This window comes from Erinaceus europaeus, chromosome 7 (assembly GCF_950295315.1).
Source record: "Erinaceus europaeus chromosome 7, mEriEur2.1, whole genome shotgun sequence".
Classification (NCBI taxonomy): domain Eukaryota; kingdom Metazoa; phylum Chordata; class Mammalia; order Eulipotyphla; family Erinaceidae; genus Erinaceus; species Erinaceus europaeus.
In genome coordinates, this window is record NC_080168.1 from 3,719,307 (window position 1) to 3,738,421 (window position 19,115).

The following is a 19,115-nucleotide window of genomic DNA, read 5'->3' on the forward strand; positions in this document are numbered from 1 at the left end:
AAGTTGAGAGAAAGCATGTTGCACATCAGATTGTGACTTTTAAGAGAGGACACCAGTGCATCAAGGAAATAGAATACAATGGCATTGCTGATGTCAAGAGGGGATGATTCCCACAGTCCAGTTTGGGGACTTCCACGGAGGAGGAAGGGGGGATGGATTCCACAAAACAGAATAAAACATCATTATTTCCTACCATGTTATTAAAAAACTTGTTCTGATTCAACGTAGGCTGGTCTTAAGTTTACTTTTGCATTGTTGGAAAAAGATTTTTTTAAGGTATGTCAAGTAAAATAATACTATGTAAACAAGAACAAAGTCCTCTCCTGGTTTTGTGGAAATAGTAAAGTACTCGTTTACTTATCCGAAATGTCCTTGGGTAATTGCAAATGAGTATTATTTATTCATTAAAGCAGATCTGAAAGTGCAGTGATCTTAAAATTATAAAACCACATCTCTCTTCTGAAAGAATAAAAAATATCCTAACCTGTCAGGAATTTAGGCTGGACTCTCTCCAGTGTGAGAATTTACTCTACAGCTTTCACTGATTTGTCCATGGCATTAGCTAGCAGTTTTGGAATTGTGTAATCAGAATCTAAATGAATCTTAATAGCCCCCCCCCCAAATTAATATGTCTGCTACAATGTGAAGAGTTTATTCCCTTCACACCAGTAGATTCTGGTTCAGTGATGATTAAATTCTGGATTATTTGTAGGAAAAACATTATAAGAACAAAGTCGTCTTTTAGATTTGCCTTATTTTTTGTTGGATTTTGTTTATTTTTGTTGGGTCTCTTCCATGGATAGGAGGCCATTCATTTCTCAAATACTGGGCACAGCTACATGCCAGACACTGTGCTATTCATCACCAAGTCCTGAATGACCAGGACCCAACTCCTGCCTTCAAAGAGATCACCATCTGGTGAGGAATATTGGGATATAAACAAACCACTCTTAAATGATCCAGTAAATCCCATAATGGGAGTTTACTTCAGGGGTTACATACAGAAGAGCAGGAACCCAACTGTCCATAAGGTGACTTTGGAATATTATGATAAAAAAAAAAGGAAACTGATTTTTTTTTAAAAAAAAAAAAACTTCTAATAGAAGAAGTAAAGGCACAGAACAGCCCTGAGCATGTCTGAGAAAGTTTGAGTAACTGAGAATGGACAGACATGCTGTTTATAGAAAATGCATGGGGGGCAGGGAGCGAGCTGGGCATTTTTGAAAGGTGTCTCATCCAAGGCCAGGTGTCATGCAGGAAACTCTTAGTGCACCCAACCCCTCACCACACACACACACACACACACACACACACACACACACACACACACACACACACACACTTCATGCCAAACATCAATTTCTCTAGACATGGAAAGCTGTATATCTCTGTTTCATTATTTCCAGAAGGTGGGAGAGAAGCAATAGATTTGAAAATATTTAAAAATAAATTCTGATAACTGCCCTCATATATTTTTTGTCATTGTTATTGTTTGGATTGGATAACTTTAATTTTTAAGTTCTATATCCTTAAGTTTCTTATATTTTTTCCCTCCAAAATCAATTATCAAAGGACTGTGTCTCCAAACCACACCCACAGATAATCACTATAGTTATCCTCCAGTCTTAGATATAGGTTGACTTTTTTTTTTAATTTCACATTTGTACATTCAGTTCTCTATATTCTGCATATAACTGAAACTATTCTGTAGCTGTCCTTCACCTCTTCCTTGATTCACTAATCATCCCCAATTCTGTCCATTTTATCCCAAAGGACACAGTATCATCTTTTTTATTGCTGAGCAATACTCCATTGAGTATATATCCCATAATTCTTTTTTTTTTACATAAACATCATTCCCACTACCAAAAGCTGGTGTCCCATCCCACCCCCCCACCACCACCCCCGCCTGCCCCACGAAACCTAACACCCACCCTTACCCTGAACCCAGGGTTTTTACTTTGGTACCCTACTCCAAATTCAGTCAAATCCTGCTCTGAGTTTCCCTTTCTGTTCTTCTTTCTCAACTTCTGTTTATGATCCCATACTCGTCTTCATCTTTCTGACTTAGCTCACATAACATCATGTTTTTTATCCTGTCATCTGTTGAAGAACATTCAGGCTGTTTCCAGCTTTTTGCTATTGTGAATAGAGCTGCTATGAACATGGGGGTGTGTATAGCCTTCTGAATCAGTATTGTCTCTTTTGGTTAAATGCCTGGCAGTAGAGTCATGAGGTATCTCCATTTGTATTTGTTTAAGATTCTCCATGTTGGCTGCACCAATTTGCACACCCACCAGCAATGTAGTAGAGTTCCTCTCTCTCCACATTCTCTCCAACTCCTATCTTCTCTTGTATATTTATTTATTTTCCCTTTTGTGGCCCTTGTTTTTAATTGTTGTTGTAGTTCTTATTGTTGTTATTGATACTGTCATTGTTAGATAGGACAGAGAGAAATGGAAAGAAGGGAAGACAGAGAGTGGGAGAGAAAGAAAGATAGACACCTACAGACCTGCTTCACCACCTGTGAAGCTATTCCCCTGCAGGTGGGGAGTCTGGAGGCTGGAACCTGGATCCTTCCTTCAGTCCTTGAGCTGCTCTGTGCCACGTGTGCTTAACCCGCTGAGCTACCACCCCACTCCCTTCTCTTGTTTTATTAATGGAGTTCATTCTAGCAGGGATAAGATAGAATCTCAATGTGGTTTTGCTTTGCATTTCTCTGATGATGAGTGAACTGAAACATTTTTGCACATGTCTGTGGGTCATGCATATCTCTTCTTTAGAGAATTATTCATTCCTGTCTTCTGCCCATTTTTTACTGGGCTGGTTTTTTTTTTTTTTTTTCTTGAGCTGAATAAGTTATTTATAGATGTTTGTTATCAACCGCTTGTCTGAAGTGTAGTGTTCAAATATCTTTTTCCATTTGCTGGATTTCCTTATAGAAATTTCTTTTGATGTGTAGAAGCCTTTCAATGTAGTTTATTACCAAATAAAGTTATGCTCAGTATATTTAATTGCTTTTGGAACCCTGCTATATGAACACTGAAGTGAGGGTATGAAACACCCAATGAAATGAAATGTCTATTATTTTAATTAAAAAATACGAAGCAACAAGATTTGAAATAGGAGCAAATGAGGTGGGAAGTTAGGTCAGAAATTAGTTGTGTGTGACCACATGCTCAGGGCTACATTATTCATGACAGCCAAAATATGAACGTATCTTAAATGCCCGTTGACCGGTAACTGACTAAAGAAACAGTAGGGGATGTATTCAATGAAGCACTCCTTGGAAATTGAAGAAGAAGATAATATTGTGTCCTTCAGGACAAAGTGGATGGAACTGGAAGTGATTATGCTTAGTGAAGTAAGGAAAAAAGTTAAAGACAACTCCTGGGTGGTTTCACTGATATGCAGAACACAGAATTGAAAGGCATAGGCTTGCAGGAAAAGTGAAATAACCAATCTGTCTCTAAGACTTTGTAGGGAATATGCTGGTTATCATCAGGAGGGGGGCAGTGAGTGGGAACAAAAATGTGGTGGTGGGTGTAATATGAAACTATATCTGTCACCTTATAATTTTATAAACTACTATTATATCATTAATTTAAAAAACTTAAAATAAAATGCAGTGTGTTAAGAGCTTTATAAGGTTTAAATATAAGTAATATTTTGGACATTTACTATCCTTAAAGTGAGCTAACAGCCATAACTAAGTAAGGAAATGTATTTTCTAAACCTTGATTTGAATATCAAAACAACAGTGAAAGATACAGAGATACAGGGCAAAGATTTTTTTTTTTTTTTTTTTACCTCAAATTGTGGAGAAGAATCTGGTAAAACACGATTTTGCCTCAACTATCTGAGAAGTGTTCTGTTGATAGAATGCCTGAAGGTTAAGTTCATGGTCCTTCACAGAAAAGCAGATAAGACACGTGTAAGAAGAGTATGTCTTAAAAGATGAGCTAATTGAACAATGACCCAAGAAGTCCTTTGCAGTCACACTTTCACAAGAAGCCTAGATACCAATAACCACCCATCTCAGGAGTGTACCAGCTGTGCAGCTCAATGCCTACTGAGTTCTATAGAATTCTTCCCAGCACTCTTAAGATTTAAGGTGTTGGGGGTTGTTGGTAGAGCAGTGGGTTAAGCACACATGGCGCGAGGCCCAAGGACCAGCTTAAGGATCCCAGTTCAAGCCCCCAGCTCCCCACCTGCAGGGGAGTCGCTTCACAGGCGGTGAAGCAGGTCTGCAGGTGTCTGTCTTTCTCTCCCCCTCTCTGTCGTCCCCTCCTCTCTCCATTTATCTCTGTCCTATCCAACAACAACAACGACATCAATAACAACAAAGGTAATAACTGCAACAACAATGAAACAACAAGGGCAACAAAGGGGGGGCAAATTTAAAAAATTAAAAAAATATCTATGGTATAAATCTCTTGTCTGAGATGACAAAAAATGTGTTCAATAATCTCGGGTCCTTCCCTGCTTCCCCCTCCAAATTCAAGAATACACTCAGTTTGAGTGATTGGCCGTTGGATGACAATAATTTTTTCAATGTAGTCATTGTATTCAAGTGAAGAAAACAAAATTGATATCTGCAAGCCAGAACCTAGAAATCGTGTGTACTCACTAATTATACACTTAAGAGTTTTATCCTCCCCTAGATACACATGCCCAACTCCCACCAAAATTAATCTGAGTTGTGTTCAAGTGTGGAGGGGAGAATGGACTCCTGGGTTGTAACTGCAGAAGTAATGAAATTCTCTTATAAGTCCATGTGGCCTCATAATTATGTTACAATATTGGAGCTCAAGTTTGTTAAGTAGCAAAGACTCAATACAACTATTCACAGTAAGGGTTTTCTGGGAAAAAACCCCAGTGTGCATTGAATATTTTAGTATTTTCTTAGAAATGATTAGTTTTTTTAATCACTCTAAGTAGTATGTGGAGGGGCATGGGGGGGCTTTCATGATTATTCTGGTAAGGGGTGATTTATAACCCCTTAGAGTTGGAGGTGGGCTTGGGAGGTGGTATACACATAGGACTTTATCAAACCCTTAATTTTGCCTTTTGCTTTTTCTGAATACATTGAAATCTTGCTTAATGAACAAAATGATGAAACTATATGTAGAAAAATGTCCAAGGTGAGATTGTGACATGTTATCATTTATACTGGAGATTGGAGGGCAGGGACAATATAAAAAACAAGAAAGAAATGTGCTGTATATTTTTATAGAAACTTAAATTACCACTCACTGTACTTAAACATATTTTAAAGTTAATTACTTTCTGCTTCTAGATTAACGCTTATTGGAGGAAAATTATAAAATATAGAAAAAAAATAATGAAACTCCATCTTAAACTCTGCCACCCAGATACTACCAACATCGATGCTTTCTGTTCTGGACTATCCTTTGCATATATGGTTATTTTTAATAAAATTCAAATTCAGAAACTATGCAGTCAAGTATTAAATTCTTTTGGCCTCCAATAGGCATTTCTAATATATTAAATCATCTCAGAAAGCGTGGATTCAGTCAGTTTCATCATTGAAAGGTTTATTTTCATTCTCCAGTTTCACACTACAAATAAATGGGTATATATACCTTTGCACTTAAATATCTCAGATAATTCTTTAGCAGGTCTTACCTTTCTTTTTCTACTATTTTTTTTTGAAAATGTCATTTAAGCATATGGTTACATGCTCAGTTAATATATATATACCAGAAATTGAAAAAGCTAATGATCATGTTTTTCAAGTCCTCTCAAAATAATGAGGACACAGAAATACTCCCAACCACCTTCTATGGAACCAACAATATCCTGCTGTCAAAAGCAGAGAGAGACACAGCAAGAAGGCAGTATCTCTTATAAATATTGATGCTAAGATATGGAACATGACTCTAGCCAACAAGATAAAGCAGCACATTAAAAAGATGGTACATTGTGGCCAAGTCCAAGCCGCATTTATCCCAAGTATGCAAGGCTAGTTCAATACACATCAATCAGGAAATGTGACCCCACCACATGAAGAGAAAGAAATTCAAAAGTCACATGATTATTTCAATAGATGGAGAGAAAGCCATTGACAATATTCAAAACCCTTTAGTAACCAAAACATAAAAAAAGAGAAAGAAAGGAAATCTTAGCGTTTAGTTGAGTCTATGTACAGCAAACCTACAGCCAGCTTCATATTCAATGGTGAAAAGCTGAAGGCATTTCCATGTAGACCAGGTACTGGACGGGGTTCCCCACTACAGCCATTACAATTCTACATAGTCTTAGAAGTCGCAGCCCTTGCAGTCAGACAAGAAAAAGGAATCAAAGGGAAACAGAGTGGAAGAGAAGAAGTCAAATTGTTGCTACCTGCAGGTGGAGTGATCGTATCTATAGAAAATTCTAGAGAATCCAGCAGGAAGCTCCTAGAAAATATTAAGCAGGTGGCAGGTTATAAAATTAATATAGAAAAAGCAGTGGCATGCTTCTAGGCAAACACTAAGTCTGAAGAAGACATTTAGAAATCAATCTCATTTACTATAGCAGCTGCATTACAGAGAAAGATAAGAACTCACCGTGCAACTTGTATTTATAAGCCAAATGAAACAGGGCCTAGACTTCAGTCATTTCCTGATAGGCCTGCTATGTTGCAAAGCCCTGAGAAACTTACACTCAGGAAAGCAGCCCTGAGATTTCTAGGGGTTATTTGCTCTCTTTAACTAAGAACAAACACTTCATCACAGACCCCTGCAAGCGTCAACCCAGCTTTGACCTAGCACGTTATGATTGGGCCCTCCTCAATCGCTATGGAACAGGCCATGGCCAGTGCGCCGCTATGTTCCATCGCTGGGGAGCCAGAGACGACCCGAACTGCCCCTGCGGCTCCAGACAGACTATGACCCACATAGTCAACGACTGCCACCTCTCCAGATTCAAAGGAGGTCTCGAAACTTGACATCAGGCAAACCTGACGCTGTTGACTGGCTACGGAAGAAGGGCAAACGCTAGAAGAAGAACTAAGCTTAGAAGGGTCTGAAAAATCTGAGAATGCCTCCACCTTCCTCACCTCTCTGCATTCTGTCTTTCTTCTTCTTCTGATGATATGAATTATAGGAGCAAAATAATCAGAGAGCTTGTTAGAATTTCTTTCTTTCTTTTCTTTTTTACAAATGAGCCATAAAATTTGAGCATTAACCAGTCATACCTCCTGGGGGGCCAGTTTCCATTGTAAAGGTTTCCCATTCCTTTCTTGACTCCTATGTTGTTGAAAAGATTACACCAAAGAAAAAGAGTGGGGGGGTATAGGCTTAGGAAATCAGTTTTCTTTTTCATGTAATCATAGAAGACTTAATTCTATCAAAAGCTGGAATACAGTGGCAACTTTGAGAAGTAAATCAGTTGTCACCCAATAGACAAAAGCAGACAGCAAACATGGCACATTTTATATTTTCTAGTTATTTCCAATATTGTATCTCACAGTCCCTCTATGCTTTAGTTTAAAGGTAAATTAGTGGTGGGATTAAAAAATAATAATAAACTGCTAAGACGTAAGAGCTGGGAGATGGCTCACCCAGTAAAACACATACTTTGTTACTTGTAAGGACCCAGATACAAGCCTCCAGCCTTTATATTGGAAACCCTACCCTGCATGCTTTTAGAAATAAAAATCTTTGCCAGCTATTGGGTTCCTTCCTAACCCCACCCCACCTCCAGGCTAGGTAGTTTAACTTAAAAAAAAAAAAAGCGGAGGCAGGGGATTGGTAAATCAGTAAAGCAAAGACATGTTTTGAAACAGCTTATGGAAGTTGTATGTTTATTGCAAATAAAAGACAAATACAAATGGAGGAACAGAAAGGGAAGGGAGAAGTAGGAGGAAAGGGGGTTCATTGCCAAAAAAAAAGCTGCCTTGAAGCAGACAGAGAGAGAACTCTTTTGTTGCAGTCCTGTGAAAGCCCATTTCTTGTGCAATCTCATCCTTTTATTAGCAGATTTAAAACTGGTGATGCATTCCTATCTAAAAATAGCCTCTCTGTTGATGGCCTGGCTAATCTGTGTGGGGGAAGTCCTGCTGGAGGTACCAAGCCCAGGTTGTGGGAGAAACTCAGGGCCACAGGCTGGTCCTCCAATGGAGATGCCCAGGGAGAAGGGGCAGCTGAAGGTATCCTCCTCCTCCTCCCAGCCTCCTAGACAAAGCACAGCTTGATTCCTATTTCCTCCTTCTTTTCCAGGATATGACTTTTCTCAGCAAAGAACTCACCAGAACTTTATCTCCCCAGAGCCCTACCTCACTAGGGATGCCCACCTGCCAGCATCCATGTCCAGCGGAGAAGCAGTTACAGAAGCCAGACCTCCCACCATCTGCACCCCATGAAGAATTTTGGTTCATACTCCCAGAGGGGGAGAAACATGAGGGGAAGATGACAAGGAAGCTCTGAACTCAGGATCCGGAGAAGAAGAAAAAAAGGAAGGACATTTGTATATATAATATATATATGTATTAGTCAACCCATAACTGTGTCCTTGGAAAAACTACTGCATTTTCCAGTGGAGAGAATGGGGACTCAGAACTCTTAGTGGTGGAAATGGTGTGGAATTATACCCCTGTCTCATAATTTTGAAAATCAGTATTAAATCACTAATAATAAAAAAAGATAAATACATCCATTGTCAGAATGGATACTTCCTGTGACAGTAATGATGGAGACAGCCCAAGAATGCCAAAGATAAAGTAAATTCCTTCCCTGTTTCATTATTTTTGAATACATGGACTCTTACCCCAGAAAACACACATAGTAATACTTTGGGTAGATGAAGAATGTACCGTTCCCTTTGGGAGGAGGATAGAGTATTTTCTTTTTATTATTATTTTTTAAACTGGAGCACTGCTTAGCTCTGGTTTATGGTGGGTCCAGGGATTGAACCTGAGGCTTTGGATTCTCAGAATCCAAGGGGTCGGGTGGTGGCATACTTGGTTAAAAGCACATAGTACTAAGCGCAAGGACCCATGCAAGGATCCAGGTTCTCACCCCAGGTTCTCCACCTGCAAGGGGGAAGCTTCAAAAGTGGTGAAGCAGGTCTATAGGTGTCTGTCTTTCTCTCTCCCTCTCTACGCCCACCCACTGCAGTTTCTCTCTGCTCTATTCAATAACAAAAATAAATAAATAAAATAGAAAAAATGGCTGCCAGGAGCAGTGGATTCATAGTGCAGGCACTGAGTCCCAGCAATAATCCTGGAGGAAAAAAAAAGTAAGAGGGACAAAGTACCTGTGGAAGTTTTGAATGCTAATCCAGGAAAATTTCTCTCATGCCAAACAAACACTGGTTTAAAAAAAATACTGATTTTAAAGTTAAACTACCTAACCTGGAGGTGAGGTTAGGAAGGAACCCAATAGCCAGCAAAGATTTTTATTTCTAAAAGCAGAGTAACTCTGAGCTTAGTGTGAAATCTAAACAGTTGCCCAAACTTATTTGGAATCTTAGGAGATGGCTATCTAGACAGTGGCTGGAGCACTGGACTTGCAGTTACGGGTTCCAAGGCTCAGCGCTGGTATTGCATGTGCCTGATCCCTCCCACACTCTGTTCCTCTCTCTTTCTCTCTCCTAATCTCTCCCTCACCCTACCTTTGTCTCTCTCCCTCCTTCTTTTTCCAGTTTCCCCCCTTTCTCTCTCATTCTCTCTTCTTCTCTCTCTCCATCCCTCTCTATTTCTCTCCCTTTTTGCTCACTCTTCCTCTTTCCCTCCCTTCTCTCTCTTCATTCCTCTCCCTCTCCACATCTCTCCCTATCTCTTTCTTTCTCTCCCCCTCATTCCCTTTTGTTTACTCCCCCTCTCTCCTGCTCTCCCTCTCTCTTTCTCTCTCTCTCTCCTTCTCCCCTCTCTCTATGTCTTTAATAAACAATTTTTTAAGTTTTTTTTTTCCTCCAAAATCTGAGGCTACATGCCGTTACCATGAGCTTCCCGTGTGCAGGACAGTTATTTCTTATTCATATTCACCTGTGAGATGATTTTTCTCAACTCATTCAAGAAGCTGAGGGTGACTGAGGATCCCTCTGCCTCAGTCACTCCTGTGGCTGCGTGTTCAGCTTGGGTAAACGGAAGACATGGCAGTGACTGAGGAACTGTCTCATAACCCTCTGAGGAAGAAGTTGGGCATCACCGCCAGCCTGCTCCTTCACGACCCCTCCTTCCATAGCATGTGCTCCTGCACCCAAAACTTTGGAATGTCTGAACTTGTACTGAGGTGGCTTACTCACACCTAGCGAAGCCCTTCTCTCTGTGTCAGAGAACACAGAAGTGTGAGTTTCTAGAAACATTGATTTGCTTAGCACCAACGTGTCGGATTTTTGCTAGCATACCTTACGACTTTATTAGCCTGCTTGATTTTATATGTCCTGGAGGCTTTGGCAATTGTGTGCACTTAATTGAAAAACACTGGCTTCCGTGAAGCAGGGACTTACTTAAATCAGAAAGGAATTTCTCATAATCTCTCTGATAACAACCCTTGGACCACTGACAGCACCTGCTGCATCTCATGGTGCCTTGTTTATACAGCTCTGGTCTGACTTGGTAGCTGTTTCATTCAAGCTGCTTGAGGTCTCTTGTCTGTTGTGTGTATGGAGACGGAGACGAGAGAAGAGGAGTATGTGTGTGTGTGTGTGTGTGTGTGTGTGTGTAAGGGGACTTCTGTGTGTGTGGGGTGGGGGGCGACTTCCACCCAAGAGAGGCCTCATTAAGTATGTTTTCATTGCTGTTTGTATCACCCTGGGAAACTGACCTAGAAATGGAATGGATGAAAAGCCAGCTCCCAAGACCGAGGAATCTTCCCTTCGATGGGAACCTGCCCTGATGGGGGCCAGGCAGTGGTTCACCCAGTCAAGCACACACAGCACTTGCAAGGACCTGTGCAAGAACCTGGGTTCAAACCCCCAGCTTACCACCTGCAGCGTGGAAGTTTCCCAAGCTTCAGAGCAGGTCTTCAGGTGTCTATCTTTTTCTCTTCCTCCCCCTCATCTCTCAATTTCTCTCTGTCCTATCCAATAAAATGGGGAAAATGGCTACCAGGAGCTAGAATATTCACCACAGAAAAGATCCAAAAGGTCAACAAACATGAAAAATGCTCCAAGTCATTAGTGGTCAGAGAAATGCAAATAAAGACAACAATGAGATACCACGTCACGCCTGTGAGAATGTCACACATCAGAAAAGGTAACAGCAACAAATGCTGGAGAGATTGTGGGGACAAAACACTCCTACACTGTTGGTAAAATTAGTCCAGCCTCTGTGGAGAACAGTCTGGAGAACTCTCAGAAGGCTAGAAGTGGACCTACCCTATGAACCTGTAATTCCTCTCCTAGGGATTTACCCTAAGAAAACAAAGGAAAAAAAAAAAAAACAACCATCCATAAAGATCTGTGTGCACCTATGTTCATAGCAGAACAACCCAGGTGTCCAACAACAGATGAGTGGCTGAGCAAGTTGTATGATATATACAGGGTAGAATACTACTCAGCTATTAAACATGGTGATTTCACTTTCTTCATTTAATCTTGGATGGAGCTTGAAGGAAATATATATATATTAAGATAAGTCAGAAAGAGAATGATGATTATATGATCTCACTCACAGAAAGAAGTTGAAACATACTACCATGACACCAGCCTGACTTCCCTGGGCAGAAGACCTCACCAATGTGTCCTGGAACCCCACCTCCCCAGAGCCCTGCCCCACTAGGGAAAGAAAGAAACAGGCTGGGAGTATAGATTGACTTGCTAACATACAGCTAGTGTCCAATGGAGAAGCAATTACAGAAGCCAGACCTTCTACCTTCTGCACCCCAAAATGATCCTGGGTCCATACTCCCAGAGGGATAAGGAATTGAAAAGTTTATAATGGAGGGCATGAGATATGCAACTCTGGTTGTGGGGATGTATGAATTGTACCCCTCTCATCCCACAGTCCTTTCTGTCATTATTAAATCACTAATAATAATAATAATAGTAATAATAATAAAAGAAGTTAAAAGGAAACTTAAGTCCTTACTTCAGAGTCTTGTTAATCCTTATTAAATCACTGGAGAAGAAAAAAGAATTTAAGGACAGGAATTTCTTTGGGCATTAGAGCTTAACTCGAAGCTGAAGACTCTGGGTTTGATTCAGACACTTCATGGAAGATACAAGGATAACTATGTGTGCTGAAGAAATGGTTTGTTTTTTTTCCCTCGTTCTTCTGTCATAAAACAATAAAATAAAATAAAATACTTTGGGCCGAGGAGGCGGCTCAGTGGTTCAGTGCCTACCTGTGACCCTGGGGTTCTGCTCCAACTTCTCATTAAAACCTTTTTAAATGGGGAGCTGGGCGGTGGCACAGAGGGTTAAGTGCACGTGGCACAAAGCACAAGGACTGACATAAGGATCCCAGTTCGAACCCCCTGGCTCCCTACCTGCAGTGGCGGTGAAGCAAGTCTGCAGGAGTCTATCTTTCTCTCCCCTTCTCTGTCTTCCCCTCCTCTCTCCATTTCTCTCTGTCCTATCCAGCAATAACAACAACAATAACAATGATAAACAACAAGGGGAACAAAATGGAGAGAATTTAAAAAAAACAAATAAAAAGATAAAAAAAAATTTTTAAATGAATGATAAAATGTTGAATGTTGAAAATTACCACAAACATTATAAGAACAAGAAAAGTTGTATTTTACTATATTTGTGTCTCATCTACTTTCATATGATTTTTCCACATAATTTGATGATATAGTTTCTTTTTTTTATTTATTTTTATTTTTTTATTAAGAAAGGATTAATTAACAAAAGCATAGGGTAGGAGGGGTACAACTCCACACAATTCCCACCACCCAATCTCCATATCCCACCCCCTCCCCCGATAGCTTTCCCATTCTCTATCCCTCTGGGAGCATGGACCCAGGGTCATTGAGGGATGCAGAAGGTGGAAGGTCTGGCTTCTGTAATTGCTTCCCCGCTGAACATGGGCGTTGACTGGTCGGTCCGTAATCCCAGCCTGCCTCTCTCTTTCCCTAGTAGGGTGGGTCTCTGGGGAAGCTGAGCTCCAGGACATATTGGTGGGTTCTTCAATCCAGGGAAGTCTGGCCGGCATCCTGATGACACCTGGAACCTGGTGACTGAAAAGAGAGTTAACATACAAAGCCAAACAAATTGTTGAGCAATCATGGACCCAAAGCTTGGAAAAGTGGAGAGGAAGTATTAGGGAGGTACTCACTGCAAACTCTAGTATACTTCTGCTTTCTTACTTTGGTGCCATACTCCAAACTCAGTCAATTTCTGCTTTGCGTTTCTACTTCTTCTTCCTTTTTTTTTTTTTTTACATGCATAATATTCCCCAGATTCCCATTTAACAATACAACCCCCACTATTTCATTCATCATTTTTCATGGACCTGTATTCTCCCCACCCACCCACCCACCCCAGAGTCTTTTACTTTGGTGTAATACTCCAAATGATATAGTTTCTGATTACTTCTTCATGTAGCAATCATTTTTATAATGTTATGCACAGAAAGAATAACAATAACTCTCAGCTTGGCTCTACTAGGGTAGACTTAAATTTGTCTTACGGTATTCGTAGTTTAAAAGTGAAAACCTTATTTAAAATATTTCCTTGAGATTGTCTTATAAATGTGTAGGTCACTGCAATTTTTGAGATATTAGAGTAAGAACATTCCATTGGATTTCAGATAGTTTAACTCAGCGATGAATCTTAAATACTCCTTGACAACGCCATTTAACTGGTCTAATAATAGTTTTCAAGCAGTAGTGACCTTGATGAGCTTTAATTTTCCTTAAATGCCATCATTTTATGTCACATTCGCAACAAATGAAAGTCTGCTTTTCAATGCGTTCACACAATTTATTTATCTTAATTGATTTAATTATCAAACAACAGTAACTACTTCACCATGAAATTCCCTTCTTCACTTTATATAATCTGGAAAAATATATATATATTATAAGTTATTGGCATTTAAACAAATTTCATTCAATTTATAGACCGATGAAAACAATGTCATTGTCTGAATTTCATTAAATTATATTTCATGAACACCTGACAGGTTAGAATTTTAATTTCTGAATGTTGATGAAAATGTAATTCTCCGTTAGAGTTTTATACGATAATAGGGTATTCTACTTTTTTTTAATGACTGGACTTCTTGCCCTGTGTTATTAACACACTGAGAACCCAAATATGACAATTCCCTGGCCTAACATTGTGGTTCCAAAATTCCAGTGGAATCATTATATTATAACCTTGACCATTTGCAACAATCACATAAGAGAGTACACACAACTAAATGTAAATCATTACATTCAAGTCAACACTGCTCCAAATCACCTTGCCTTAATCACATCCCAAAACTGCCTATTGCCATTAATGCCCCTGATAGAAGAGGGTATTTTTTTAAATAAAGTTTTGTTATTTCACTGAATTATTTTGCCCTTCCCAGGTGTGGAAAGTCCACACTCACTAATTTCATGGTAAATTATTTTTTTCCATGAATCCAATAAGGTTAACCCTTATAGATGAGGATATGACAAAGGGTCAGGGCCAAAGGGAACAAGGTGGTCAAAGCATGGACAATCTAAGGTATACAATTTTTTTTCAGAGAATCTGTAAGCAACAATAAGACTGGCAAAAAAGATCGTTTGCTTTTGATTATTGCTTTGAGCTAGTAATTCTAAACAATGCCAATGATTAAAACATTCCTTTGCTTCCAATAAAAATTTGCTGGTCTAAGTTCAAAACAACTGGCATAATAACTATTGGGTTTTAATAAAAGATGTGTAAGGTTCAAATTAGCACATTTAAAAAGTATATTTTCAAAAGGCATTGCGTTTATTTTGTGCGGATGTTTATTTGGAGACATTCCAGTTTTATAGTCATTGCCACAAACAGACTCAGCTACACTCAATTCTACCAAACTTATCCAAATAGAAGTTTAATAAACATCTTACACTCCATGTTTATGGATTAAACTCATATAAGTAAGAGTTTCTATGTTTCCAAATCTGTCCTATACACAACCTTTCCTATTTCAATAGGTGGGAACCCTTTCTGACAATGACTCTTGCCAAAACCCTAGGAGACATTCTTGACTCCACTGTTTATTCACATCTCACATTCAGTCAGCAGGTCCTGACCATATGAGTTAAATAGACCAAGATCCCTGACTATCCTACTACCACTATAGTTTGAATCCTCACGGACTCTCTCACTATTAGCTTTGTAGACTCCATATTGGTTTGAATAGCTCATCACCGGACATCCTAACCCACATCTAGATGATCATTTTAAGGTTATATAATGGATTATATCTCTTGTCTGTTCAGAACCTTCTTGTGACTCTTCTTTTCTCTAAGTGAAAGTGTTTACAATGATTTACAAGTAGGTTTAGCTGACTCTTACTAAAATTGTGCATGCATTAGAAATGCACAAATTAGCAAAAAAAAATGACATATAAAACTCATGATTCATTAATATTCCTTCTAATAATCTAGCTTCAGGAGATCATCATTAATATTCTTTAAAATATATATATATATATATATATATATATTTCTCACAGCATTTTATTTTTCTTAACAACAGCAAGATCTACAATAGTTGATGTCAACTGAATGTTTCTTACACGCTATTTTTTAAATACTCTCTGCAAATTGACTAACACTCTAAAAGCCTCATAAGTTATGTATTAGGAGTATAAGTTATGTATTACCCCATTTGGTAGGCAAGGAAGCAGAGATAAATGACAAGCAGGTGGATTACTCAAAGTCTTATAGGCAGGAAGGGGTGTGAAGGGGGCTCTAAGCCTAGACAGACTTAAGAGTCTGAGAGTCAAAGGTGTTGTTGTCAATGACTGTCAAAGGTGGAGACAAGATTAAAATGGTGCAAATGTCCAACCACTCAGGTTTAGTAAATAGTGTGTGATCATTAAAGACATTATTCTCTAAATCTATAATGATATGAAAAAAAAAATTGTCATGTTAAGGGGAAAACAACTAGATTATACTTGATAGTCTGAATTTAACAAGCATACACACTCATAAACACAAACATACATAAAAATGAATGTTAGAAAGATATGTTTCACCTAAATGTTAGCAGAGATTATTTCATATTAACCCTATTGTTCAATGATACTTATTGTCTTCGATAATGTACTTCCTCTTATTTTAGGCAGTTTTGTTTTTATTGCTGGATAGAGACAGAGAGAGAGATCAAGAGGGAATGGTCAGATAGGAAGAAATGGAGACACTTGGAACATTCATGAAGCTTCTGCCCTGCAGGTGAGGACTAGAGGCTTGAACTCAGGTCCTTGCACATGGCAACATGTGCTCAAGAAGGGGCACCCCTGTTCAGTCCCCTGTTTTATATATTTTCCTTACAATTGTATCTTTATTTATTTTTTGATATTTTATTATTTATTTATTCCTTTCTGTTGCCATTGTTTTGTTGTTGTAGTTATTGTTGTTGGATAAAATAGAGAGAAATGGAGAGAGGATGGGAAGACAGAGAGGGGGAGAAAAAGATAGACACCTGCAGTCCTGTGTCACTGCCTGTGAAATGTGTCACTCCCCTGCAGGTGGGGAGCTGGGGGCTCGAACTGGGATCCTTAAGCCGGTCCTTGCGCTTTGCGCCACATGCGCTTAACCCACTGCGCTACCGCCTGACTCCCATATCTCTATTTATAGCCATGAACAATAGTATCTATCCTTGTTTTATTTCGCAACGTTCGGACATCATGTGTACACAGTTTCACTACTCCTGGGCCAGCATCTTCATTAGATAGAGAGAGCACAGAAACAGTGAGAAATGGGGGGAAAGGAGGAACCATAACACCGAACATTCGGCTGGTACAGTGAAACTCCCATATAGTAACAAGACTCTGATCTGGGTCATACACAACACAAGACCTATAAGCTACTCTGTCTACCATCTCTATTAAGTGGGGAAAAACTGAGAAAAAGAAAACCTTTGCCCCACTTGAACCTCATCCTTTGTCTAACTAGAACAGAGGACACATCAAACAGAGCCTGGAACCACCTGCCAGGAGTGTACATATTGACACCTTTCACTTTTTGCTGTAATCCCAAAGGGCATAATAAACACTGCAGAAGGGATAAATACAGTAAAAAATGCCTAAGATGTTTATCAAAAACTGTAGAGCCCTTAGGGGGCAGGCAAGCAGGTAGAAAGACCTAAAAACGATACCATAAAGTACCTAATCAAATAGCTTCTACTTAGACATAGCTTCCCTCCTCACCTACTTCCTGTTGCACTTCCCTCAATCACTCCAAAACTAATCTTGTCAGATGAAGTAAGGATTACAAAAGCTGCACAAGGGCCAGAGACTGGCATACTTTAATGATGACCCATCACCTGGGGCCCTAGTCAGGGAGGCCTGAGACTCCCACACGGGCATGATGGGCTTAGACCTCAAACAGATCCCTCTCTCCACTGTCACTGGTGATCTCCACCAGGAACAACATAATGGACCCCTCTGTGGGCCCTTATCGGATATGACCCTCAATAGATCAATAATGGTAGGGTATGTTCCATTTTCTGAAGGGAAAGCAGGCAACATACTCTATCTACCACCTGAGGAAGATGGGTCCTGAAATTAGTGCAACCTGGAATGTTCCTAGCCATGACCACAAAATGCAAGCTCAAACCTACAGGGATGCAGAGGTTATGAGCTTTTTCCAAAATGGAGACCCCAAATTTCCATCTGTAATATTCCAGCCTTTAGGTTCATGATTAGTCAACAATTTGTTCTGCTTTATATCCTAACTCTTTTCACCCACCAGATTCCAGATGCTACCATGATGTCAGCCTGACTTCCCTGGACAGATGATCCCACTAATGTGTCCTGGAACCCCTCATCCCCAGAGCCCTGCCCCACTAGGGACAGAGAGAGAGACAGTCTGGGAGTATGTATTGACCTGTCAGTGCCTATTTTCAGTGAGGAAGCAATTACAGAAGTCAGACCTTCCATCTTCTGCACCCCATAATGACCCTGTGTCCATAAAGAATAGGAAAACTTTCAAGGGAGAGGATTGGATATGGAGTTCTGGGCAGTGGGAACTGTGTGGAATTGTACCCCTCTTACCTACTGGTCTTGTCAATATTTCTATTTTATAAAGAAAAAGAAAGAAAGAAAGAAAGAAAGGGAAAAAGAGAGAAAGAAAGAAAAATTTACTAAATAGTGAAAAAAAGCTACAGTTACTAGAGGCCAGGCAGTGGAGTACCTGAGTACCTGATTAAGGCACACATTACAGTGCACCAGGATGCAGATTCAAGCCCCTGGTCCCCTACCTGTAGGGGGAAAGCTTCATGAGTGGTGAAGCAGGCCTGTAAGTATATCTCTGTCTCTTTATCTACATCTCCCCTGCATCTCTCAGTTTCTCTCTCTCTCTATCCAAAAAGAAAAAAAAATTAAAATGTACAGTCATAAAATAGCATTTCCAGGATTCAAACCTAGATGTCAGACTCTCAAATCTCTCTTTTCTTAATTCTGTTAGAAAGAAAAACAGATAGTGACCCTGTACCTAGACGCGCGCACACACACACACACACACACACACACACACACACACACACACTAAACATCTGTAGCGACCTGGGTCTCTTTAATGTCTCCTGTGTATCAGGAATATGGTCAGAGTTAGAAACTCAGTGGTCAGCATGTCTTTTTAGTGTCAATGGGAGTGATTTGGGAGTTGAGCTAATGTAGCACTTGTTCCTCTCTCTGTCTGCAGCCTGCTGAATGCAATCCCTTCCTCCTCACAAGCAGGAACCCACAGATGAAGCAAAGAGACATGGTTGCTCTCCTTAGCAAGCTGTTTGAAGGGCAGATGATTCTTGGTCCATCCATTACCACGTAAATAATTAAACACCCTGTGTCCGCAGCTGATGTTGGGAGGTCTGCGGAGAGGCAATTTGCTTGAAATATCGGTGAGCAAGCGTAAACTTGGTCAGTCATTAGCTCCTCCTAGTGGCTCTGTGGCCTCCACTCAAGAGACAGCTGAGGTGTTTCTGTCCTTGAGAAGCAGAGACCCTGCTTGATGAGCAGCCCAGGGTGTTCTCTG